Source organism: Emydura macquarii, unplaced genomic scaffold (genome assembly GCF_026122565.2).
Source record: "Emydura macquarii macquarii isolate MOO-44397 ecotype Brisbane River unplaced genomic scaffold, CSIRO-AGI_Emac_v2 contig_67, whole genome shotgun sequence".
In the NCBI taxonomy this organism is placed as follows: Eukaryota; Metazoa; Chordata; order Testudines; family Chelidae; genus Emydura; species Emydura macquarii.
Genome location: NW_027130204.1, coordinates 6,360,357 through 6,387,698, shown reverse-complemented (window position 1 = coordinate 6,387,698; position 27,342 = coordinate 6,360,357). Strand labels below are relative to the sequence as shown.

At 44.2% G+C, this 27,342-nt stretch overlaps 1 protein-coding gene across 1 annotated transcript in view; it reads right to left on the bottom strand.

Moving 5' to 3' along the window:
• FRMPD2 (FERM and PDZ domain containing 2) overlaps positions 1-14,067 on the bottom strand; it is a 65,448-nt gene extending 51,381 nt beyond the window's left edge. Inside the window, exon 1 of the mRNA XM_067534486.1 lies at positions 14,001-14,067. The gene's annotated coding sequence lies outside the window, so the exon portion shown is untranslated. The remainder of the gene's footprint in view (positions 1-14,000) is intronic.
• Positions 14,068-27,342: the final 13,275 nt, after the last annotated feature.

The window sequence follows — 27,342 nt, the reverse complement described above, 5'->3', positions numbered from 1 at the left end:
GTCCCTGTTCAGGAAGTCACATTTAGCCAGGAGCGGTTGGTAGTTCAATGTGCATGTAAGAAGGCGCTGTGGCCTCCTCCGGGGTCAGGACCCGAGGAAGGGCCACAGTGACCGGGATGGACAGGGGATAGCCCCACAGAGCAGCCTGGCCAACAACCAAACAGCCGGACTGTGAAGGGGCCGGCAGGCCAATCTGCCCTGCAACCCAAAAGCTGGGCCATGATAGGTCCGCCGGAGCTTCCCAATCGGCCAAAGCGGGACAGAGCCTCTCAAGGCACCCGCTGTATAAGAGACAGGTCCCAGAGCTCAGTGAGGAGCAGACCGCCACCGGAGGCAGACGTGCTGCCCCGCCAGCTGAGACCTAGGCTGGAGCTGAGACTCTGACCAACACCGAACCAAACCGGGCCTAGAGACTGGGTAGGGCCGTCTCGTAGCTGGACCATACAACCCGGCCAGAGGGACTGGGCTGAGATCCCTGAACCATGGGACCAGACCAAGGCACCCGAACCCCGGGACTGGACCGAGCCCCCGGCGCACCCTGGGTGGGTAGCACCCCCCTGAGGCCGGAAGGGACCTGGAGGAACTGCCGGCCGCCGAGCCCCCAGAATCGGGACCAGACTTGGACGAGCTGCCTGAGGCCGCACCCTTCCCGGAACCCAGTGACCTACAGGAACTGCCCCTTGCAGACGAGCTCCCTGCATTGCTGCTGCCGGACAAGGAGGGACTGGCAGGCCTACCCCGGACGGCGGGCCCCAGCGACCCTGAGGAAGCAGGTACGGGGGATACGGGGAGGAAGTAGCCCAGGGGCAGTCATAGACAGTGGCTGAGTTGGGGCAACTCTGTCGGCGTGTTACGGCAGGAGCCCTGCCAGCTCCGTGGCAATGCCTTTGCCACTGTTAGGGCCCTGGGCTGGGACGCAGTGGAGATGGGTGGGCCTGCGTCTCCCTTACCCCCCCCCCCCCCCGTTTTCCTAGCCACTCCGGGAGAACCTCATCCTCCCTTCTGCTCCCCAGAGCAGAACCACTGCTGGCTCGCCCTGCCTAAGGGCCAGAGCAACTAACTGTTGGCGTACTCGCCCTGCCTAGGGGCTAGAGCAACTAACTGTTGGCGTACTCGCCCTGCCTAAGGGCCAGAGCAACTAACTGTTGGCGTACTCGCCCTGCCTAGGGGCTAGAGCCGTTCACGGCTCGCTCGCCCGCCCTGCTGAGGCCGGGTGATAGACTATTGGAGAGCAAACTTTTCCCCTGCAAGAAGGCGCTGTGGCCTCCTCTGGGGTCAGGACCCGAGGAAGGGCCGCAGCGACCGGGCCGGTTTGAGGAGGCCCACCGACAGTGCACATCTGTAAGCTGGCTGAGGAATAGGCCTTATTCTTCAGGTCCTTATCCCGTAGTGTCATTTTGGTTGGTCCCTGTTGCTTAGACTTCTAGTGGACAGCAGCAGCCAACCCAGGATCCAGCTGTGGGGTGATTATAGAAGTACTCAAGCTCCTTCAAGAGGACTTGGTAGCAGCTATCCGCCTTCTTTGAAGTGGGTGCTACTGATGTTGGGATCTGCCATAGGTCACTCACTGGCTCTAATATTGAATGGCCTTGACAGTCTACCAGGCACTGAGGGGTGCAGGGTGTCCACGAATTTGTGTGATTTCTCTTGCACTTTCTCTACTGGGATTTCCAGGGTATTGGTCATCCACTGGGGAATTCCTGGGAGATCCAGCAGTTATCTGGCTGAGTTGGAATGCTTGTCTTGACAGCCTCATCAATGACAATATCACCATTGTGATGACAATATCACCATTGGAGCAGGCTGGATATCTGTGCCTTGCAGACCTTCTTGCTCTAATTCCTGATGTTGAGAAGTGTGGTGGAACAATTGTCCTTTCTGAGGTGGTCAAAGAGGCAAAGGAGATTGGCTTTGGAGGTAGCAGCAATCAATTAAGTCTATCTGCTGGATGGCAAGCCCTAAGGGGACCAGAATGGCCATGATTGCATCCAATAGGGTTAAGGTCACAGCAGCCATGGAGGACACCAAGAGGGGGGGCTTGTCAGCAGGCTCCCGCCGTCCCGTCCCTCCCACCCCCCCAGAGGAGTGCCTTCTAGACTCCTGTTAGAGTAACTTGGCTCATTGTAAGGAGAGTGTGATAAATATGTGGGTGACATCTCTACACTTTGTGTGGATGTGCAGAAGGAGAAACAGTCAATCCATTCCATAGGTGACGCTATTCTCTCATGAGTTCTAGAAACTCCTGGTGTATCCTGCCTAGCAACTGAAGTGGCTGATACAGAAGCCACTGGGGCTAGGAGTTTCTTAGCTGGGGCTATCAATGGTGACTCTGGGAGGTCAGTTGCCATCAAGTCAATCGGTACCATGAATCTCATCAGTATTCCAAAGAATCTGAGCTCACGCACATAGGGTGCATGTGTGCCAGCAGTAGAATACCTGTGGACAGTCACTCAAACCTTAACTCTGGCCTTGTACATAGGCATCATTACCACGTAGTCTCTAATTATATACTGAGCACATACTATTCCTTAAACAATATACATACATGTAGGGTGGTTTTTTTTCTACAGTTGTTAATACATGTAGGTATCATTTTGTAGCACCCTTCAGCACAGGCTAGACTGTCATTTATATACTAGGTTGTAGCAACCCTAGATGATTACACTGAATTATCTCCCCTATGAAGCCCAGCTTCATTCAGTATATACCTCACACGCGGTTTATTCCACAGCTCTTAGTCACACACAGCCTATCTTCCTTCCAGAAGCTGCTTAACAAATAGGGAGTGGCCTTCAATAATCCACTCCTCCTTATCTCTTTCTGGGAATTACTTTTCCTTGTATCCCTGCTATACACTTCTTCTTTGGCCCTCCCAACATGTAAGTTAAACCGGTGCAGACTCACTTGTCAGTGGGCCAAATTCAGAGCTGAAGTGTAACAGAGGATAAGTTACATTGATAAGCAAAGGTTAGTCTAAGAGAGTCTAACTTCCATTTTATGGGGCCAAAAGAAGGTGTGAGTTACATTAGGTTAGGTACCTTTATAATCATTTAAATTGAGATTCACCTTTGAATATACCCTGAAGTTTTTAATAACCTTCCAGCTCAGACTTTCTCTTAGAAACAAGCAGACATACAAAAATTCACATTAAACATTCTAATCACCACCTTACCTCTGATTCTTAACATAGAGCTACCAAGAGTCATAGCATTTCAGTTCAGAGGTTATACACAGTCTGTTAAAAAGGCTTACAACAAAAATTACAACTGATAAAGTGCAAATAAATCCATAGTAATTATAACTGCCTCACACCAAACCACACATGGAAGTCTATAGCATACATGTACTCTGTTGAAATACAATTCAAGGTCTATTGCAGAACACTAACATTGAAATTATTTTGATATTACACAAAGAACTCTGTTGTTTATCTAATATTGGTATGTAACTAAGACGGCTCTTCTTATAGTACATCTTCTGCTAGATACATATACTCTATACAATGCATATATACATCTGCTAAAATTATGACCAATACTGGATTTATTCATTTTCCTTATGTAAGTTATGTCTTATAGCATATCATAAATATCAGATAAATTGTTAGACAATTGTATTACATAGCAAGATTACAAGGAAGGAAGAATTAAAGGTTGCTCTTAAAATGTTTAATGTGACTTTTCATGTCTACCTATTTTTAAGTGAACATATGAACTGTACAGACATGAGAATTTTTAGGCCTGATTCTAGTTTCACTGATTCCGGTTTTACCCTTGTGTAACTCTATTGACTTCTGTAAAGTTACTCCTGATTTTTACCAATGTAGATGAGACCAGAATCAGACCCTTTTGCCTTCTGACACCAACCTTAACATCCAATTCACGTGCACACCTGAACCCTATAAAACAAAAATTTCTTTATGGAAGATTCTGCCATTCATACTCATGTTCAGTGTATTAAGTGTGATTGTTGGTTATGACATTACCAGCTGATGTTTTAGCGTAAAGGACAGAGTATTATGCCCCTACATACAAGTTAGAAGTAGGATATGATCGCACACTAGCTTTGTGTCTCATGATATGGGTACATGGCATTGTTTTGCCGACTGGGAAAATGCTGCTGATGGTCTGGTATTCAGATAGTCTGGAACTGTTAGCTTTGTTTTCACAGATTGTCTCTAGGTGCATAGACTTTGCCTGCATAAGAGTGATATGTTAATATTGCATGCGCAGCTACGAGAGCAAGTTTTGCAGACTGTACATGCCTTCTGCATGCCACTGAGCATGATTCCATGGGACTCCCAGTACATTGTCCTAGGTGAGTTAAATACAAGAATTGCCATACTAGCAAAGGTTGGTGGCACCTCTAGTCTGATGACCTGTCTCGCCAGTGGGCTACATCAGATTCTTAAGAGGAAAGTGTAAGTGACCCCACAGTGGACAATTTCACAAGGCAGTTTCTTCCTAACCCCAGGCCGTTAGAGGCTGACTTGTGTCCTGAAGCATGATAACTTATATTCTTCTCTCACTGACCCCAATTTTATACTGCTACTGACTTCAGTGGAGTCACTCCAGATTCACACCGGTGGAAGTAAGATTGGATTCAGGCTGATAAATGTCTCATCCCATTTTTTAATCCTGCCAAGCTCTTGTTCTCAATAATCACTCATGGCCCTGAGTTCCACAGGGTAATTGTGTGGTGTGTGTGTGTAAAGACTTTGTATTGCATGGGTAGTGGCGGGACAGGGGCATTCTGGGGACGGGCGGAGGGGATGGATTTGCTACTGTCTGTATCCAGCAATCCTTGCCATCCACAGAGTAGATGTGTTGGAGTCAGCGATGGGACTACAGCTTTGTGTTCACTCTGCCCCTTTGAGACACCCCTGAGTATAGCCCAATTATCACCACTGCTTGCTTTCTGCACTGACAAGAGTTTGGTAAATCTGACAGCTGTTCCTCAGCCAGCTTCTTCTTTATAATGCAGCCTTCAGCAGGTTGGTGTGTGTAAGCTTTGGAGTTCTGCATTATTTTCACTCTGCTACATGGGGCTCTGCCTGGACTCTCTATCTTCCAAACCAGAAGCCACAACAGTGGAAGTGAACTGAGCCCTCAGCGCTCTCCTCCATAATTTTCTAAACCAACTTGTCGGCATTTCAGATGGGACCCAAAATACTAATTTTAGTCCATGTGGCTTCAAGGGACAGTAAAGCTTCTTAAGAGCCTAACCTTAATTAGAAAAGACAGACAAAATCTTCTTAATCTAAGCCATCTCCATTCTCTCTTAGTAATACGTTGTGGGGTAGCATTTCACTTAACCCTGTCGTACTGGGACTCCTGTGCTAGTTCAAATTCCCAATGCTAGGGTCATGATGTCCCCCCCACATAGGGTTAATCCACCATGCAGCTTCCCCCCTAAAAAAGCTGTAGTAGCCATATTAGATGGAAACACTTTTGCCAAGTTATTTCAGGATAGATGCTTCTAACTAGCTTAAATGGCTTAGTAAACAAACATGGAGGGTAAAGGCCGCCCTGGGTGGCGTCCCATGCCACTGAAGCAAGTGGAGTTACACCATATCTGCTTAACCTTCATAAGGGATGTTTCTGTGGAGGGGGTCAGGCACGTGTCCCAGATCGATGTTAAGCGCAAGTTAAATACATTCTGCTACCACTGATGTGCAAAGTTCTCAAGAGAAAAGTAATTAGGTTGCATGGGCAGGAACATCAGTCACTTTAAAGGGTAATAAATTGTTGCATTAATGCTCTTTTTCACTGCAGAGTCAACACTGAAGCAGTGTTACTTTAAAAGCAAATTAGCAATTGATTTTTAAACACACAACCAAGCGCCATTTATTTATGGAGTGTACCTTTGATTTTTTTACTTTCATTGTCGGCGAGAAGTCATATTTCTATACCATGTTGGAAACAAAAACAAAACTGTCCCCATTCTCAGGAATGTACATATTTTGTCTTTTTCCAGCCAACCTGGGATTTTTATATAAAGCAGGGGGAGTAAAAGGGAGATATTCTCATTGTAGTGCCACACATGTGCCTGGTCCTTCAGATTAATACAAGACATGATCTGTGCCCCAAGGGGTTTCACTCTTTATTTGGCATCACACAAGTGATAAGACACACTGGCTAGGTTAAGAGGAAAGGCAGACAAAGGTAACAACAACTGTGCAGGATCTAACAACTCACAGTGACACCACACAACAAGAAGTGAAGAAGAGTAAAACTGAGCCTCCAGGGGGAATGTAGGTCAATGGAATGTAATCACCCAAGTGGGAACTTGGCCAGGATACTGACGTTAACATCCCTGAGTCCTGTGAAAAGTAACAAGGGACCTTTAGCGCCTAATCCTGCTGCCACTGCAGTCAGAGAAAAATCTTCCATTGCCTTCAATGGAAGTGGGACTCAGCTCCTTCACCTGAGAGAGAAGCACCTCCAAATGTACGGTTCTCAGCCTGCAAAAATCAATTTGAAGCACCCTCCTCATCCAAATCCCCATAGCACAGATTCACCCGTTGTGTAATCCCCTGAGATCAGTGATGTTAACCCAGAAAAGAACTGAGTCTAATATGTTTGTGTAGCTCTCAGTAGCACAATGAGAACAGATCTCAAAGGTCCTTCCTCCAGTACCCATGTGTTTATTGTATTCCCTTTTATTTTGAAATATTTCATATTTTGGCCTCTTGGTGTCTTCTCCCATGCAGACATCTCCCTGTGAACATTCATGAGATTTGGGGTCAATGAAGGTAATAGAATTAATGACAAAGGATAATGAACTACAGCTTTGTAGCTGAATATGACACTTAATATCAATCAACCATTGCTCATTTCATACGCCAGGGTCACTTTACGTGCCATTTGGTTTGATTAGATTTGGCAATGTGATTCAGTGGCATGTAAGGAAACAAGCTGACTTTTGTCAGCCTTCTCCTTCATTTTTGCTGTTTTATTCACCACATCACAGAGGAAATAGTTGAAAATTATGATTCCCAGGCTAGTGAAATTTGGCAGACACAGCTAGGTGGATTTAAAAACCCTAGAGAATTGGGACATTTAGAATCCTAACTAAGGGAGAGGCATTTTTCATAAAAGCCTATCAGGGGGACTTCACTGGGGATGTGGTTCAGCTGTGAAATCAGTTTCTATATAATAAAGACACTCCTTCATCCATGTCTTTGATAATATGGTAAAAGGCAGATGAAAGCGAAACCACAGGACTCAGTCAGACCTTGGCAAGGTGGTAGGGGAGGAGTGGGACTCACTGAGTCAAATGTTTCCTTGCTGTCACTTCCTAGGGCTTGTGCCAGGGATGAATTTGGCCCATCAAGTTATTTGAGCAGCCTGAAAAAGATCAGTAACCAGGAGAAGGCGAATAATGAGACAAATGCTTTGTGCATAAATGGTGGGAAAAAATTAAAGAATCCATCCCAGGCTATAATTCAGCCCTTTGTGATCTGGCAGGGGGCTCTGCCTGCTCCAAGCCATCTCCCAACTTTCATTGCCAAGGAGCCGTTCATTAAGAGTGCTTTGCCTTTCCTCCAACTGGGCCTCCAGTCTCCCGCCCTGCTTCATCACTCCATCCTCTACAGCTGTGAAAGATCTGAGACACCACCTCCAGTAATGGCAACAGGTAAGATTATTGCCTTGTCTAAACACAGAAGTTCCACCGGTTTAACTAACAGGGGTTTCTCACATGCAGTGTTGTATGTAACCTATAGGCTTGGCAGTTCATAGCCCTGGCACCTCTGGGGCCGCTTGCTGCATCAGTTATGAATGTAAAAAAATGCTTGAGCCCCAGCACCTCTTTCATTACAAATTAAGCACTGTGAGAGAGACAAGCTTTCCAGCCACACACAGGTCAGGGAAAGGTACTCCCAGTGTCACAGCTAAATGCAAGGTGGAACAGATTGTTTTGCATAAGTAGCTAGCACATCATCTAAGGACCCATTCAAGGTAGAGTGGCCTGTTTTAATCAATTTAGTTACATAGTGCAAAGCCCTGGGTGGACACGCAATTGATCTACAACAATATTGATAACCGGTTTAATTCAGGCACTAAACTGAAAAGAAGAAGCAGGTGAACTTTTTGGTGCCTATCCAAACTAAACAGGAAGTTTCTTTTGACCATCACCTCTTTTGATGAAGGATAATTCCATCACTCATTTGCAGGCACAGCCCTAGATACAGGCTAAGGAGGCAGCTGACTATGGCGCCACAACTGAGGACGTATCTACAATGCTACTCACCAGCAGGCCAGGCCAGGCCAGGCCAGGTCCAATCTTCTTTAGCTATGATGTTTCTGGCCTTCCCATCTACCCCTTTCAATAATAGGGTCCTAAACTTCTCAGCTATGAGCCACAACAATCTTTGGGTCACCTTTGCATTGTCTGCCATGGCATGTTTTTTCAAGCACGGCTGCAGTCAGGGCATGGCATCAAGGAACTATAAGCACCCACTGTAGATAAATGGACAGAATCAAGGGATCCAATATAGGGGACCCTGTTTGATCAGTGGTGAAACTCCAACTAATGTCAGTGGAAGCAGGATTGGGCCCAAGGACAGCATTTTGGAAGAAGAATTTACACCATCCTATAAGGTTCTGAGAGCCCAAGTCCAAGCAGAACCAAACACCAAGAAGGTAGCAAGAAAGGAACGTGGGGAGATCTTCTCTAAGGCAGTGACGGACACCAACTCCAATCTTTATGCTGATGGACTGATTTTACTGCCTTTGAAGGATGTGATTGTCAGAGAGGCAGCTTACTAGTGTAAGCAGTGGGTCTGCGACACCACCACTCTACAGCCACAGGTTGCCATACAGTCAAATCAGCCTTTATCCTTCCTGGAGCAGATCAGGTGGTAAACATGCATGGGGAGATGAAACTTTAAAAAGGCTAATTCTGTGAAAGGTCTCACGGTGCTTCCTGTTACGTACTCAGATATTACAGTTATGGGGAGACATCCCGGCTTCCTTTAAGCCAATCGCAAAATTCCCACTGACTTTGCTTGGGCCAGGATTTCATCCAGCCTGCCTCTATAAGGACTTAGACCAATGGGTGGCTGTATCTCAGAGCGGATCTGTGGACGCACTTTGGGAAGGAAGGGGCTGTATAAATGTAAACTTTAAAATGTTATTTTAAACATTTAAGGGCAAACTTCTCAAATCCAGTTGCCCAGACATGGGCTCCTACACCCATATTTAGACACATAAACAAATGCCCTGGGTTTCAGAGCAACAGCACACTTCCCTCCCTGCAACCTCCCTGCCTCCCCTCTCTAGTCTCACCTTCGCCTCTCCTTCCTACACTACTTGCTTCTCTGATCTAGTTCCTACCACTTCCCCGCTGCTTTGCCTCTCTCATTCTCTGATCCCAGAAGACTTTTATAATGTCACACCCCTCAGCTACACTGGTCAAAAGGTGTTAATTGAGCCACATTTGCTAAACACGCCTCATTCTTTCCTGTGAAATGCCTTGTGTATGAGAAAAAGCCCATGCTGATTTTGTAAACAGCCATCTCTGTACAGGGAGCTCAGAAAACCCACCATTGGGGCTGAACATTCATAGAAGACTGGGGAAAAAATTAAAACACAAAAATATTTTATTAAGTACAAAAAAAATCTAATGCTGAGACTTTCAAATTCTCAGAGAAAATCCTTCCAGCCAATCTCAAACACCTCCTTGTGCAGACAAATCAAATACTCCAATTCAAAGCTAGAGGGGGTAGAAAACGGGGCAAGAACGGAAGTCTGGACTCAGCCATAATGCTGATGTCACCACCGATGCCTCCACATTACGTGTATAGGTTTGAGACATATTGATAAATTTGAATATGCACAATTTTTGCAAGTATAAAAATTAGTCAATTCAAATTTATACATATAAAAATGAAATGCTTATAATTTACAAGAACATTTCTGGATCTGGATCTGGAGGTGGGGCAGCTGATGGAGGTGACAGGTGTTTGCTTAGGACTTAAATCAGGGTATCAGAAATAGAGCTGGCCAAGGAAACAATCAAGTCTGCTTTTGTTTCAAAGTTTACACTCTCAGAAGAGACAGCTTCAAAGGATGCTGAAGCCTCTTTCTGCACAAGGCTGCAATGGTCTTGCTGCTTCATGTGCAGCAGTGCCACCAGAGTCTTTAAATCACTGCTGTACAAGCTACCATGCAACTATGGGACCTTTAAGGAGCAGTGGCAGTTGGGATCAACTCATCTACCCACGAGACCTCTTGACACATTTGTTCAGTCTCATATTCAAGTTCAGTCCCATCATCTAACTGCCTGGTTTGTTGCTCTGCCAAAGGCACTGGATGACCATCAACCGTATTAGACTGTTACAAGGAAGATATGCACACATGATGCGCAACTGGAGAATCAAGGGTTCACCACAGTGTGAATGTGGAGACCTCCAGATCCTCTAACACATTGTGAACATCTTTCATTTCCAGGAGGTATCACAAAGGGGTGGGCACTCTGAATTTCCTGAAGTCCTCAAATGGATTTCAAACCTTTCTATTAACCTGTCAACGTTGCTATTTCCATACGAAAGAAGAAAAGTCTCACGCTACTGACTCGTTACAACCTATAGAACTGTAACATGCAAATTAACTCTAAAGAAAAGGTAATGATTGGGTGAGTTATTTCTCATGTTACAGTGGTCCCACTTAGAAGTGATCTGAGCTGTTGACCTGACCCTCTCTATGTCCTATATTAGGGAGGTGCCAGTTCTGACCAGAGTTAAGTTTTGTACTTGAAGCAGACATTCAATTTCTTTTTTATATATTAAAAAATACCCTCCCTAAATTATACCCTCCCTAAATTAGAGCACCCACTCTTTGAGAGTAGAATTAATCCCTTAGACATAATTATGTGATTATTGCATTATGGTGAACAGAGAGTAGACTTAAGGTGGTTTGGATGCTCTAGTTGTGCATTTCCATACTTTGGCGTCTTCAGTAAGTTTAACCTTAACACTGAATTTCCTGTGTATATACAACTTTTGTTCTGGGACAATTCCTGGTATGTATCTACCTTAAATTTCTGATATGTACTGTCATCTGTAATTCCATTTTAACACAGTTTTTATATGGGAATATAAGCATAACAATTAGATACAACAATCAATATTAACTTACTTAAATATAACCTAATCACTTCAAATGTAACCTACGTACCAAGAGTTCAATGAGTTAGCTATATGGAAAGTTGGCAGAGTGTGTGTTCCATTATTAAGATAATGCCATACAAAATAAAAAGTCTGACAAGTCTAAATTTTTGTAAAGTCTTGTTTTAAAATTAATTTACACTCTAATTATTAATTCTGTACTCAGTGGTTAATTGTACAATTAGAATTGTAATTTTGGGGAGCATATGCTGTATTTTTCATGCACAACAAAAAGGTTGGATCTCTGTAGTACAAAACTCAGTTTTATCTTTACTATGACTGGTGCCTCCATAATTTAACCAAATGTCTCAAATACTTCTAAAGAGATATTCCAATAAACTGGACATATAGAGCTAAAGCTGTAAACATTTATGGAGGAATCTTGTTCAGTAGTAGGCTGGCATGGGTAATGAAACGTGACATTTTATGAACAGGATTATGCCATGGAAATGATGGCTGAAATTATACAACCTTTATTATGTGATAGTAATAACTTTTATTATGTGCCCTTTTGTGTCCTTTCACTAACATACTTACCTTTTAGGAAAGGAATGAATGGAACAGGAATCTCCTTTGTCAACAGAAGAACTAACTAATCTATTCCAAACCATACCGCACAGAGGGGAAACAACATTTTGTTTTTGTTAAGGGCCAAATTCCGTTGCTGGAAAAAACACAGTGGTATTTTACAGGTCTGGGCCCAAACACCAGCTATTTCTAAGTCCTGTCTTTGATAGAGAGGATAAATCTGAATCGTGACCTGACCTGAGTACTACCCATCTCTAGTCTTATGACTTGTGGTGCTCAGATTCCATATCAGGGGCCCAGGAATCTAACTAGTATAAATCGATATAGCTACACCAGAGTCAACAGAGCTACACTGATTTTTGACAGCTGAGAACCTGGCTCCAGTGAATTGTAAAGATATTTCAAAGAAGCTGTCATAGGACCTAAAAGGTATTTTACATTGTGAGTGAAAGGGGGATTGCAGCACGAGCAGGTGCTTTAGTTTAGCTAGCACAAGAAACAATGGGAATGAAAACGTGTGGCATAGGCATCTGCATGGGCTAGCTATCCAAATCCATAACCAGCATCCCTGCTGGGCTGATATTCAGATGGGTAGTCTGAGTACACCCAGTGCCACCATGTCTTTGCTGTCACTGTTACCCAGGCAAACTGGATTAAAATTAGCATAGTTATGCTGACCCATGCTGCAATCACATATTCACATGCAATGTAGGCATACCCTTACGCACTTTCCTCAGAGGTGCAGAGCACCCAGAACTCTCATGGTTGTCAATGGGAAAATGGAATCAGGTTCCTAGAGCAAAATTCTGTCTCCCGATTCACTTCAATGAGCCCGGCATACGAATCCCAGGTTAGAATCTGGCGCTCCATTCAATCATTTTGCAAATTGAGTTATTTCAACAGAAGCTTCTAAAAACACCTTTGGTGGGCTGCATTTCAAAGCAATTGGTGCTGTATCTGATCCAGAACTCACATGTTCTCTTCCTTCCACCTCCCCTTTGGCCCAAATCCAACACCTAAGTAAAGAGGAAATGGCATTAATTCCAAAGTCCTCTCAGAATGTCTGTCTACTAAGAACTGGCTCCTGTCATTGTTTTATTTTCCATACATCTCCCATAAAGAGCAGATGTACCTTTGAAGCAAGCTATTTAGCTGATGGCCTACAGTTAAATCCACATTCTAATGCATTCTAATGCACAATCTAATGAAGATTAACCCTTCAGAGATCTGCTCCCTGTCCTTACATATGGAGATTTTTATGCATCGAAAGATCTCTCTCTCTTCCCTCTAGGCTACTATCTTTTACGAGCATCTTCATCAGCAGAATTCTTTGCAATGAGGCGGTGTCATCCCCTAGACAGCATGCTGGACTAACAGTCAGGAGACAAAGATTATATTCCTGGCTTTGCCATCAGCTCTGTGACCTTGGAAAAGCCTTCATGCCTTGGTATTTCCATTTGAGATTTGCTGTCTTTAGTTCTGTACTTTGAGATCTTTAGCTATAAGAGTTAAGAGCTAGTTGTTTTACACCTATTAGATATACCTTACAACTTCCTTTAAAATAAGGATTAGCCTTATTTTACAGATGGGGAAACTGAGGCACAGAGCGGTGAAGTGACTTGCCCAAGGCCAAGAAGTGAGACAGCAGCAGATCTAGAAACAGAAATTGGGAGTTCTGGTGACCTATCTTTCTGCTCTAATCACTAGAAAACATATCCTCCATTTCTCAGGTCTATAGTACAATGATTTAAAAAAAATTATTGTGCATTACAAGTCCATGAACAGTGATGATGGAGTATCCCATCAAGTGTGACGTATGCTCTACAATCACTTATTTGAGTCCTGAGAACAGTAAATGTAATTTTAAATGATTTTACGGAGCTTTTTAAGTTGTCATACAAAAGCAAAAATATTCAGAATTATCAATACCAAAAGAACAACAATCATCCAGCAAGTTCTCTTCCTTCATTTTAAATATTCATGTCCAGATTCAACACTGGGATGGATGTTTCCAACTTCTGTTGAAGTCAATAGGAGCTGAGTAAAATCTGGCCATCCAAAATTACTGTTTTTAATACAAGCAACCATCCTGCACAATCTAAGCAGCTAATGGTCTGGGAGAAAAGAAATTATCTTTATTCCAAAAACCAGGGGGTAGCTATTAAATACTACTGTACTAAGCCAGGAAGCCTCCTAATTATCATTTAATCAATAATGATATGAAGAGAAATGTACAAGAAACTACCTGCAACAGCTGGCCAGATGCTGCATCCAAAATACTCCAAAATCTCAGATATCTTACCCTGAAATGCGTTGCCTAAGTCTTCATAGCCAAAAACTTCCCAGTGAAGTGCAGGGTTGGTTTGTTTTTTGATTTCTTTCTTTTTGCTGCTTTGTTTATGCTTCGTAACTAAGCACTGAGTGGTCTGGCAAGTGGCTAAGCAAGTAAACAATAAGGTCACTTCTCTCGCTTGCACACCCAGCCTAGCACCTCCTGGGTTGGAGTTGATGGCAACGTCATGGCTGCTGCATGTTGTTTACGCTTCCCTCTTTCTTTTTTTTTTCTTCTTTTTTTTTTGACAGTTCACTCTCCAGTTGAAGCAGTCAGCTTTTAGCAGCAGGATGAATGGGAATCTGTGGGGACGTGGGCATGTAAGAACTCAATTGGATTACCTGACGCACAAGGCAGCCTTAGCTCCAAAGCCCAGGAGCCGGTTTGCAGACTGATGTCAATTTCAGACCACAGCCTGTCCAAAGAGTGGGAGACTGTACCAAAGAACCATCTGACAGTCTAAGGTGGAAAGTCTTTGTTACATGAACAGGAAAATCCTCAGTCCTGAATGGCACCGATGAGGGCTTTGGACACACTTCTTAGGAGAAAAAACTACTGAAAGTTACAAGGGAAAACAGTTGATTGAACTGCAATGCTATGCTCAAAATAGGAAGAGAAAAATCAAGGAAAACTCTGTAATACCACAGGCCAGGTCTGACTTGGGGCTGGAGCAAATGGAGAGGCCATCCAGCTGGGGGACCAGAGTGCTGTGTAAAGTCGGACTGATTCGATCAAACCCTCACATTAATTGTTTTTTTAAATGCTTCCAAAATATATTTCCTTTAGCATTTCATGCCTTCAGACTTCCAGTAGTTTCCTTCTGGTTTGAGTTGAATGGTTAGGGCCGGCCTGACGGGTGAGTGATGTGGTGACCATCCAGGGTGCTGTGGTCGGGGGCGGGAGGGGGCGGCGCCGTGGTCAAGAGGCTGCAGAAGGGCCGTGCCCACATGGGAGGTGGGGGAAGATGATAAAGGGGGCTGCAGGGTGGGAGCCAGGCACTCACATGCATCCCCTCTCCACTGTCCTGGCAGCATGACACCTGCAGTACCTCCGCCACCCCACCTGCTGCCACCCTGCCTGCAGAGCATCCACCTGCTGCTCGGGGAGCAGTACTTAAAGGGTGCTGAAGGAAGTTTGCTCAGGTTGCCATTTTCCTTAAGGCCCGCCCTGTGAATGGTGAAAAGCAGTTGATTTATTTTGTAGAATTAAAAGTTACATCAATAGATACTTTCATCCCAAAATACCTACACCACCACCAAAATGCAGCCACCTCTAGGGTAGAACAACCAGAGAGAGAACTGGTGCTCAGCTTTCTGCACAGCATTGTGGGAAGGAGTGAAGCATACTGAGGCAAACTCTGGCTCTTGTGAAAAGAGCCATAGCAGCTTTAAAGTTCATGCAGTGTGGAGAGTGTCTTCTATACAGAGAGTACATTGCATGGATTTTGATTTGATGACACACCAGAATGAAGACATGATATAACACAGAGCATACGGATGAAAGGCCAAAATTTACATTAGCAAACTGCCCTAAGGTAACCACTAGGTAGCCCTTGCAGTCCAGTTCTAAGGCAGACATGAGTCAAGACATGCTTACCACCTTCATTTCGGTGTCAGAAGCTGAAGCAAAGCCTTCTCCGTTCTCATCCTCCTCAACTTGTCAGTTGCCTTGGGAACTGTTGATCAAGCTTTTCTTCTTGATATAGTGTCCTCCTTCGGCTTCCATGTCTGTCCTCTCCTGGTTCTCCTCCTGCCTCGTTAAGTATTCCTTCGTTGGGTCCTTCAGAGGATCCTCCTCATTCTTCCTCCAGCTCTTTGTGGGATTTCCACAGGATTCTGTCCTTGGTCCCCTTCTCTTCTCCCTGTACACCTTACCTCTGGGTAATCTAATCCGCAAACACAAATTCAACTTTTATCTCAATGCTGATGACTCACAGATCTACTTCTGTACTCCAGACCTCTCCTTCTGTCCAAACTAAAATCTCGGCCTGTGTCTCTGATATCTCATGGATTTCTAGCTGTAAACTCAATCTCAGCATGGTTTAATCAGGGGTCTTAATCTTTACCCCAAGTCCTCCCCACCACGTCCTATCCCAATCACAGTGGACAACACCACCACCACCCCTGACACTCACGCCCATAACTCAGGAGTCATCTTCAACTCAGCCCTCTCTCTAAATCCTCATGTCCAGGAGATGTCTAAATCTTGCTGAGTCTTTCTGAATAACACCTCTGAAATACAACCTTTCTTACCCATCCACAGAACTAAAACTTTTGTTCAGGCTGTCATCATTTCATGTCTGTTACTCCAATCTCCTCTTCTCTGGCCTTTACAAATGCAATCCTGACCTGCTCAGATCCATTCAGAATGCTGCTGAGAAGATCATTTTTGTACCTTGCCATTTTGCCTGTGTCACCCCTCCCTTTGCATCCCTCCACTAGCTTCTCTTTCTCCACTGCATCAAAATAAGCTGCTTGTCTTCTCTTGCAAGGCCCTTCACAGCCTATCCCCAACCTACCTAGCATCTCTCATTCACTTCTGAAACGTCAGCTTTATCTCCGATTGGCCCACTTCTTACATCTTCAAAGAAGCCCCTTCATGCTTTCTCCCATACAAGAAAACATCAAAAATGGGTAGGCAGCTGGCGTTCTGAGGTCCTCCTGCTTTCTAATATTGTCTCATTGTTTCTTTGTACTCTCCTGTTTGTCTGTCTGAATCCACCTCTTGTCTCTTCTCTTGTGCTTAGTAAGCTTCTCCCAGGATGTGGGAGGAAAGAGTGAGCTTCAGCGGGATGGGCACAGAACGTGCCCCTCCAAAAGGGGTCAAATTTAAATTTCTGGGCATGCCCCTGGGTGCAAACATAGATTTTATTAACTAAACACTGTACCTAAATGTCAGCCCATTGCTATGACAATAGACCTAATCCTCCCAGTTACGAATCCATGGGGCCAGATTCTGATCTCACCTACCCTAGGTGAATCCAGACTTGCTCCACTAACTTCAGCAATTACTCTGGGTTTATATCTTGTTAATGAGATCAGAATCTGGCTCATGATTTGTCTTCCTGTGTCCAAAGAGAGCTTTCCTTTGAAAACAAAGCCGTCCTAGGAAATTCATTCATGCGCTGGTTTGAATCTCAGTGGTATTTCAGAGTCATAACCACACCTCTCTCACAAACAGAATATTAATGATGTGGAACCTGCAACTGGTTTATTATGCATCCATAGTAGCCTTTATTGTATGACAACGGTGGGTGCTTGTGGCAAAGTTTACATAACTAGACCACTATGTAAGAAGGTTAACTAGATTGAAAGGTTGTTTAACCTGGTGGAGGAATTGCTGGATGGAGGCTTAAAACTCCCTTCTGTTCCATCCAGCTTTGAGAATTGGCAGGGGCCAGAATCCAATTATTCTTTGACATTAATGCCTTTTCATCCCAGCACTGAGGCCAAAGGGTGGGAAGTGCTTAACATTTACATAAAGGTAAGGATTATTATTTACACCTCAGCAAAGGCTGGTTCCGACATGCTGTCACAACAGCAGCCACAGGACAGCTCTAGTCAGGGGGGACACTCGCTGCTAATGTCGGGTTTATTGCTTTTGATCCAGGGTGGCATAGTAAAGGGCATGGAGTATAAGAGCCAACAGAGCTTGATCATTTGAGCCCTTAGAAAACAGCAGATCTCCCTCTTCATCTTCAGCCTGACCAGGGCATGCTGCAGATCCCCACTCCCATGGCAAACATACACAGACCAGTTATGGACTGATTTCCATGCTGCTTCATTTAGGTCTGAACCAACCAACCCATCCTCCCCTGCCTACTAGCACCACAAAGCTCATTTATTCTCTTGCTTTGTAGCCAGAGTGTCTCAAGCGCATGTTATGCTGAGGTCAATGATTTGGTTGAACTGGCCCTGATCTCAGTAGTAAAGAAAAACCAAGAGGGAAAATACCAAGATACAACAAGAGGCAGAGGATCTTCTCCGGGAAGTGAAGTAGCAATCAACAAACATCAACAGCTGAGCATCCTGTTTCATCCTGCCAGCTACTTCCTTCATTAGCGGAAAAAATCACCCTCAAGCTGAAGGGGAGAGTCTCTTAAAATCAGAATTCACCCCTCCTCCAGGCCTTTGGAAATAGGTACTGAACTGATGAGCGCTAGGAACGGCGAGTGTGTGCTTTTTCAGAGCCAGTCCCTTTAACTTTCTGTTGCTTTCCTTGCTGCTTCTGGGATACGACTTGACTGATGACATGACCTAGCAAGTAGCTCCACACTTGCACTACTGGACTGCAGATTTACTGAGCCCATAGGTAAATTGTGCCACAGAACTTTATCTAAGTCTGGGAGTAGCACTCTTCTGTGAGCTAGGCTGAGCATGGGTGGCACAAACAAGGCATATTTTAGGAGCCAATCTGGTTGTCTTTAACTAACCAAAAGAACCCAGACTTCAATGGACATTTATTTGTCCTGAGTAAGGCCCATAATCTGAAGAAAGAACAAAAGAACAAAACAAAGAACAAAACAAAATCCTTAGGTCAGTGCAGCTGTTTCTATACGTTGAGGATCAACACGCTGGAATGGCCCAGAAGTCTCATGAGGCAGTGAGGAAGAGGAGCAGTATGTATAGCACATGGCACAGAAGACCTGCAACTCCCAGAGACAAAATGTAAATCAGACTGCCTCTGCAAATGCCAAAATTTGAAAATGCTTTGACTATCATATGTGTACACAGCACACTAGATCCCAAAGGATTTCAAAGTGCTTTTCAGCCACATATACCAAGCCATCTCTAGTTGAAGTCAGTGGAAGCCTGGAGCATGTTCAGAATCCTCCTGAGGTTTTCTGCAGAATTTAAGCTTTTGTTCAAAATAGCCACTCCATTGTCGTGGGCCCCATGCCTGCAATGTAATGTGTATGTCAACAAGTCCTAATGTGGTAAAACAGATTACTTCTGGGGTGAAAGTAGAATTTTTCTTCAAGATATGCAGTGAATTAGACAAGGAATTTACAACAGTAGGGTGTTCACAGTCAAGTATCTTCTTTTTTCGCCAATTTGTAGTAGAATAGAAAGGAGAATGGAGATAATACTTAGTTTACTGGATTCCCCTAGCTGTAATTTAGTTCACAGCAGCCACATTTCACTGTTCAAGCTCTATTTTCAAAAGTTATTAGCTTTTGTATTGGGATCACCACTATGGAATGATGGATCCAGTGACCTTAAAACAAGATGTCAAATGATTGCTGGAGACCTACGCTTTCATGTTAAATAAAGTAAGTTTCAAACCCTGTTCCTTATAAAGATAGAGCTCAGAATGTAACCTGATAACTAGGGAGGCTTCTTAATGTTAAAAAGAGAACTTCTGCTTCAGAAGGAGGACTGGAGAGATTCTGGAGTATTCTTGGTTTTCTTCAAACACAAAAATATACAGAGCCAGCTCATGGGATCCATCCAAACTACACACAGCACAGATAGGAGAGGGGATTGCTCAAAGGTAGCTTAAAGTTTATGTTTGACCTCACCCATTCCCAGGGTTGTGGTGTGTAGGGCTGATCCTCAGTGTAAGTTAGAGCAACATTCAAATGTCTCTAACTTTTCCTGGCTACCAATGGCCCCAAACAGCTGAAACCACAACAAGAACTTGGTGCAGAGTTAGGACATCCTGATCATTCCCCCTTTCATCCATCCATGCCCTATACTAGCAGCAGACATCAGAGCCCTTTTATGTTAACTCTATGCCACTGGAGAATCCCCCTTCACAACTCATCTTTCCCAGGCAACAAAAGCATAAGAGCAATTGTCTGTGGTACACAGACATTTGGATGTATTGCCAGGATCCAGCCCTAAATATCTACCCAAAAACAGCCAGCCCAATTGTCCTGTGTCATAGGGATATAAAGCCAAATCCTGAGGTCCTTCCTAAGGCCTGGTCTATACTCAAAAATTAGATCAACATAGGTATGTCTCTGAGGGCTGGGAAAAAGTTTGTGCCCTGAGCACCGTAGTTAGGTTAACCTAACCCCTGGAGCAGATGTGGCTGAGTGGAAGAATTCTTCCATCAACCAAGCTACTGCCTCTTGACGAGGTGGATTAGCTGGGTCAATGGAAAACCCCCTTCTGTTGATGTAGGAAGCATCTACACTATGGCACCACAATGGCACAGCTGCTGTGTCGTAGTTACGCTGCTGTAGCAGCTGTCGTGTAGACATGGCCTTAGTTTTTCCATAATCTTCACCCAGACAAACTCCCTTTGAGTAAGGAGTAATAGTGAGGGTATAGAGAACCCCCCTGCACTGTTGTATTATAATGCATATATGGAAGTAAGAGGTGTTTAGAGTGCTGTCTAGAACCCGGAAATCCCAGACCTCAGCCCCTTAATAATTTACAGTTATTTCAGGCACATTCAACTGAACATGTCTACATTGCTGCCAAACATACTAAGTACATCTATTAATTTAAATGGACTGTTAAAATGGAATTGTAGCAACTCAGGAAGAATCCCTCAGGACCAGAAAAGAAGTTAACCTTTATGACATTTCAAGGAATGTACGGATTTCCTGCCTGGACAAGTATCAAATTCACTTTTGCTGGGCTGTAATATAACTTCAGTGATCTCCATGAACATGGCCCCAGTACTCACGTCCATAGCCTGTCCCAGGGTGCCCCATGGTGGCTGCTTTCCATCTATTACACTTGGCAAACACAGTCAGTACCTGTTCCATTTATTTTGTTACCTAAGAAAGCTATTTAAATTCCCAGCTCCTAAGTCATGTTCATTTACTAATATCCATTATAACAGAATAGAGCAACATTTTAAAATAAGAAACTGTTTCCAGTTGTTCTTAAAGGAGGAATATGATTCCTTCCTACCAGTTACCTGGACTGTGGCATTATACAATCATTAAAGAGAGTCAAGTTAAAATTAATCTATTTTAAAAACAAATATCTTTACCTTGGTCACTACTGGTCCCTTAGATGATTACACTTGAAAGAATTTTCAACATCTAACTTACTTGCCACCAATTAAGATATGTTTCTTTTTTGCATTTTTCTCAGTTTGGCTAATGATAATAGACCAATCAGTTCCACTTTTCTTTACAGTCAGTTTCTAATTCATTTCAATTTCTCCTCATGCAAAATGCTGCAATACTTGTATTGCAAAGAAAAGATTATTCCTCTGAATAAGAATTATTCCCACCAGATATTGTGGGGGAGGGGAGGCGAGGCATTGTGTTTCTGCTGTTTTTAATTTCATGGAAACATTTGTATTAGTCCTTGGAAAGTCCAAAAATTCGCTTTTTGTTCGAGATATTCATTTACCCCTTCTTATAATGGAACATAGATTGGGGGTGCTGATTCCGTGCTGAGTCTATAACCCTCATGAAAATGCTATTCAGCATGAGTAACAGCTGCAGAACTGGCCCCCCTGAGAATTACTGAGCACCCACAATTCCTGTAGATTTCCTCTCAATTAGGCCATTAGTGAACAGGGCAGATATTGACCAAACCTTTCATTTGAAAGGCTTATGTCTTGTACATTTCTATATGACTGCTTTCCCTGATATAAGACACCAAGGTGCCTTTGTGATAGGAGCCAATATATATGTCTAAAATAAATAAATAAATAAATGATGGAGCCAGGAAAGCTATCTGGTTGTACAGATACAAAAGCCTGGAGAATTCGAGGAGATGTGGGTTTTTTTTTCCCTTCTGGGGAGGACTGATTAAAAGAAGAAATGTTAGTAGCCTTTGCTATTTTCATCCATGCAAATCTATATGTATAAATATTGTGATCCATTTGAAACAGATTATTTAACTACCACAAATAAAAACTGTCATGTACGCAGCAAACAAAATATGCACTCCCTACAGTGGCATCTCTGAACGTTGCTGTTAGAATGGAGAAAGGACAGGCTTGTCGTTTGGCACAGATCTCGGAGTCTGTAGAGTTGGGTTCTACTCCCAGCTTTCTCACAGACTGACTATGTGAACTGGGGTGAGTTATTTTGGCAGAATTTTCAAAAAGGGCCTCCAATTTTGGATACCTGGACTTTTTAATGCCCAGCTTTAGCCACTGTGGGGGTTGTGATTTTCAGAGGTGTTGATCAGATCCCAATGATTCCAGTTGCAGTAGTAGTTGCTCAGAACTTTTGAAAAAGTTAACATAGATTACACCACTATGCAGTATCCAAAAAAGTGTTCACTGCTAAAGAATTTAGTTGGTATATTTAAATAATTATAAGCATGTATGGTCTAGGTACACTTACATAAACCTACATCGCCATATAACTGATGCATTTCAATAAAACAAACAGTTCATTAATTCTAATTCTACTGATAAAATATCCTTCCACACCAACACAATACAGTGAGAAAACCTGGAGTATTTTGACATAATGCAGAGTTCCCTGGAACTATATTCCTTTCAAAATCTTTACTATACACAGACTAACAAATATTTTAAATCAGCAGTATACATCCAACACTATATTTCAGTGTTTCTCATCCGGGAGTCCTGGGGGTCACGGGATGGGTGTAGCGAGGTCACAAGCAGGTCCAATGTTAGGAGGTAGGAAGCAAGGCAATTGCATGGGGCCCCATGAAACCAGTGTATACTTTTCAGCCCTGTGCCATGCAGGGCTGGAGCTCAAAGTCCCAAGCTTAAAGTAGGGGGTCGCAATTTTTTCTAGTGTGGGGGTTGCGGTCACAATTTATTTTTTAAGTACAAAGGGGGTGCACAAAAAGGTTGAGAAACACTGGTGTATTTCAGTTATTGAACAAAAGAAGGAGCAAAATTAAGCTTGCGTGGGCTGCAACAGCAGGGTGCAAGGGTGACAGAATGATGCATGATTACATGGAAGTGGAGAACTATTTGCATTCCCATACCTGTCCATTACCTTGACTTCTGAGATTGTTAAATATCACATAAAGTTGCTCATCAACGTTTCTGTGTGTAAGGGGTCTATTAGCCCCTTACTGAAATTTAGTGGGTCTTTTTGGTTGGCATCTCTTGAGGAAGCAGGACCCTGAAACGGACACAGCCCCCAGGGCCAGTGAGGAGAAGCCAACTCAGGTCAGCCTGATTGACAGGGCAGGCAGGTTAATGGGGGAGCCTCATCCTCTGTGTGAGCTTCAGCTGCCTGCCTGTGCCTGCCAGGGCAGAGAGCCGGGCCGAGCTAAGGACAAAAGCGGCCAGTGGCTGGGAAATGAGAGAAGAAGAAGCCCAGGCCAGGGAGCTGAGCGGAGCAGGGCCACAGCAGCAGAACCAGAGGAGCAGCCAAAGAGCTGAGCAGAGTGGAGCTGGGGCTGGAGCCGTCTGGAGCTGGGTGCGGAGGCCAGAGAAGCTCAGAGAGCCGTGCTGAGCTGACCCACAGCAGCAGAACCAGAGGGGCCTGAGGAGCATCCTAGAGAGTCAAGCCACACTGATGCAGAGCTGGAGCCGGGTGCAGTGAACAGCTGGGGAGAGCGCGGGGGACCCTGGGCAGGGCCTGGCTGCAGGGAGACACCCCCAACCCAGAGGCCTTGGAGGGGATCGTGACCCAGACACTGGAGGGGCTGACATTGGGGAGAAGGGCCCTGCCCCCTAGAGCCTGGGGGCATGTGGCCACTGCCGGAGCATGTGCCTGACTCTGCATCCCTGCAGTGCAGCCAGGCAGGAGGCCTGCGATGTGTGAGACACAGACTGTGAACATCTGTCACACCCCAGAGACGCTGGGCGTGGTGCCCCCAGGCCAGGGGGCGGCCTTAAGTATTTTCCTTTAATCTTTCTCCTCTTTTCTTTATTTTTTAAATTGATTGCTGTTTAATAAATTGTATCTGCTTTGAACAGTATGCATCGATCAGTGGGTCAGGGAAGTGTCCAATGCGGAGAGAGCCCCCCGGAGTGGGGACACTCAAGCCCCTGCCCTAAGTGACCATGACAAGAAGGGGGGTCACGCCTCCCAGCGATTCTGGGCCCAGCCTTGTCGGGGTTACAGGATCCTGCCACACAGGAGACTGGGAGGGGAGCCCTCGAGGTCAGGAGGCCTCTGGGTAAAGGGAGTGGGAGCGAGGATTCAGATCCTTTTGCTAACCAACTCCACTGAGGTAGTGTATGAGCCAGGAAAGTTCCCCGCAATAGCAGGACCATTCCCCTTCTTACATGTGTGAACTTCCTATGGTTGTATTTCACAAAGAAAATTCAAGCCTGTGAATAAACAGGCCATGTTCCCATGTACATAACCCTGCTTCCCCTCAGAGCTGAACTCCTCCCCACACGGTGCTTTGGAGAGTCCATTTCCCCTCAGGCCACCTCTCCTTGCACAGCCTTGATTACTCACATAACCTTGCCACAACACAGCCATGCTCTAATCCAACCCACCCTACCTTCACTCTATTTCATTACTCCCTACTGAGACCCCTAATTCTCTGACATGTTCAGAGTGAAATCCTGGCTCCGCTGATGTCACTGGCAAAACTCTCACTGACTTCAATGGGATCAGAATTTTATATGTTTTTGAGTATCAATCACAATCAGCACCTCAGAGAAAACACAGTCTTCATCTGGCTCCATTCCATACGTGTGTAATATTTATCACACTCACAAGCAAATGCCTCATCAAAACTTGAAAAATGTCTCATACAGTAATGCTGGCCTACTATCTTCAGTTCTTTATTCCTTTCTTTGAGAGTTTTTTTTTAAACTAACTAACTGACCAGCCCCCTATTCACACAGTTAAGGATGTCCATATCCTTATGTTTAGAGATGTGTTATTTCTGGATCTAGTAATTTTCTGAGGGACATAAAAAGATCCCAGTTACTGCTGAGGTTATCTTTAATTTTTTTTAAACCAATATGCTGGTATGTAGTACATGTATTATTATCATGCTCCTATCTTCTGTTCATCATTTTCCTTCATAAACCTTTTCAATATTCTGTAGTCTATGGCAGTGTTTCTCAATTGGGGTTCTGCGGAAACACTGTTAGGGTTCCGCAAACAGCTGTTCTCCGCGCCGCCAATCAGCTGTTCTCCGCGATGCCGATCAGCTGTTCTCCACGCTGCCGATCTGCTGTTCTCTGCGCCGCCGAAAAAGGGAAGATGTCCCGGATTTTCCGGCGGAGGGTATCCAGTGTAAGTGTAATTTAAGTGTAATTTAATTGTGAAATGCTGACCTTTGCTTATTTCGACATTTGAAGACTGTTAAGAGTTTGGAGGGTTCCGCAATTATTTATGGAGTTCAAAAGGGTTCCGTGGCCAAATTTAATTGAGAAACACTGGTCTATGGAAACTAATATTAAAGTATTAACACCTTTATTCACCTCACTAATCTTTGCTCTCTTTGTGCAATTTCTGTCTCATCATTCTCTAGTGTTTATCAGGTGTGTACACATGCTTGCATTGTGTAGTGGTGGAGGACTATGTTTCTTCAAGATGTCATTTAAAAATGTTTTTCTGCTAATGATATTAACTTTTTAACCAACACAGAGAAGTCAATTAGCCCAGGAAGGATCAATGTGTGAACTGGGAGTCTACACTCCAACTTCATTTTCTGCTTTAACAGGATTATAATTTTTAACTGCCAATCTCAGTGCAACCTTAACTATGGGGGAGCTAAAGTGTCTCCACAATAAGGAAGGAACAAGATCAAGATCAAGAGTGACATGACTAACGTGTAAGATGCCTCAACAAGAAAAAACCCAAGGGGGAAAAACTGGGTGATTCAAATGAGAGACATCCTCTCCCAAAACTTTGGAAGTGGGAGAAACTGGACTTCTCTATCTTGGAAACAAGTTCAGGAGCATGGCAAGATCAAAACAGGAATCTCTCCTAGAGTCAAATCCAAGCAAGAACACTTTTTATAGGTGTAAAGAGATGACCGTGTGGCTGGCCTGCAGCTCTCTGTAATAGAACCATCTCTAAGCTATGAAGTGAAGGCTGCCTTTACATGGCCTTCTACTTACAGAGCTGACAGGTTATAGCAATGTGAACTGAAATCAGCCAGGCAGTTAGACATGGTCTTCTTTGTAACAGCATTGCACAACAAACTGGTGCCAAATAAAATAAAAAGTGGGATTGACTTTCCATGGATTTTATGCTGCTCTAAACAGAACTTCAAAGACCTTTTAATGTGGAATGTTTAGAGAAAGGCCTCATTGAGATGAGTATATTAGCATGGGAAAAATGTTAGCATGACAGACTCAGTAGGGGATCAGAACTGACACTGTGCTGGAGAGGAATTCTGGCTAGGCAGCACCACTTGTTCTCTCTAAAATATGGTAGAATGTGGATCAATGACAAGAAGGGGAGAGGGATGCCAATATAGAAGGTTTCCTAAAAACCTGACTCTGTAACCCAGCAAACAGTGCTCAGACCCACTTTTTTTGAGCTGACTGGGGCCAGCCTGGGATACAAGGCTGGCAAGTTGTTTGTAGCGACAAGCTGGCTGTAAGCTTGGGAACCATTCAGAAATACTCAGGATTTTGTTGGTAGGTGAAAAGGGCATTAGGACCCTTCACCTTTCGTTAACACTGTTGGGACTATGCATGGAAGCCAGGTATCTGAGAATGCCAGCGTACTAAATGTAATCATTCCCTTTCCTCACCTCTCAGGGGGGTTTGAGGGACAAGATACAGATTGCAGTCTCCTTTGCCACCTGCTCCCCAAGGAAGTCCTCTCTGGTATAAAGTAGGCCTTCCAGCTTCTTTTGGAGCTCTTGAAAGAAACAAGAGTCCTATAGCCAAGCAGATAGATCTACATCTGAGGCAACAACTCTTGCCATTTCATCACCTTCACCAAAAGCTACCTGGGTCAGGTTTCCATGCTTGTTCACATGCTTCACAGTTTTGTTTTCTTCCTCCCGTTGGGGAAAAATTCAACCAAAAGGAACGCCTTCTCTCTTCCATCGTGCCACCTGACTTTTGGTCACGAGTGCCTGATAATCCATGATTTTAAGTGCTGCAGCCATGAAATAATAAACCCAACACCCAAAAAATCCCAGCTCCGAGTATCAGGGTCCTGGGGTGCTATTGCTCCCTCGATCACCAAGCTCTCATGTTGCAGGGTAAGAGACATAGCCAGAGTCACTTGAGAAAGGATATTCTTTTTTTCTTAGCCACCTTTGAAATACAGAGACTCTGTGCAGCAAGGCATCTTCCGCATTGTTAGTCAGCTGGTTAAAAACAGGGCTGCAGGGGGAAAGGGGAGTTGATTTTTGGACCAGTTGCCTCTCAGTGGTGGCCCTTCTAGATTCCTGGGTTGGTTTCAACTCAGGTCAAACATAGCTGTCTTGGACATTTTTTTTTTTTAAAAACTGGGGAAGAGTCAGCTCTCCTG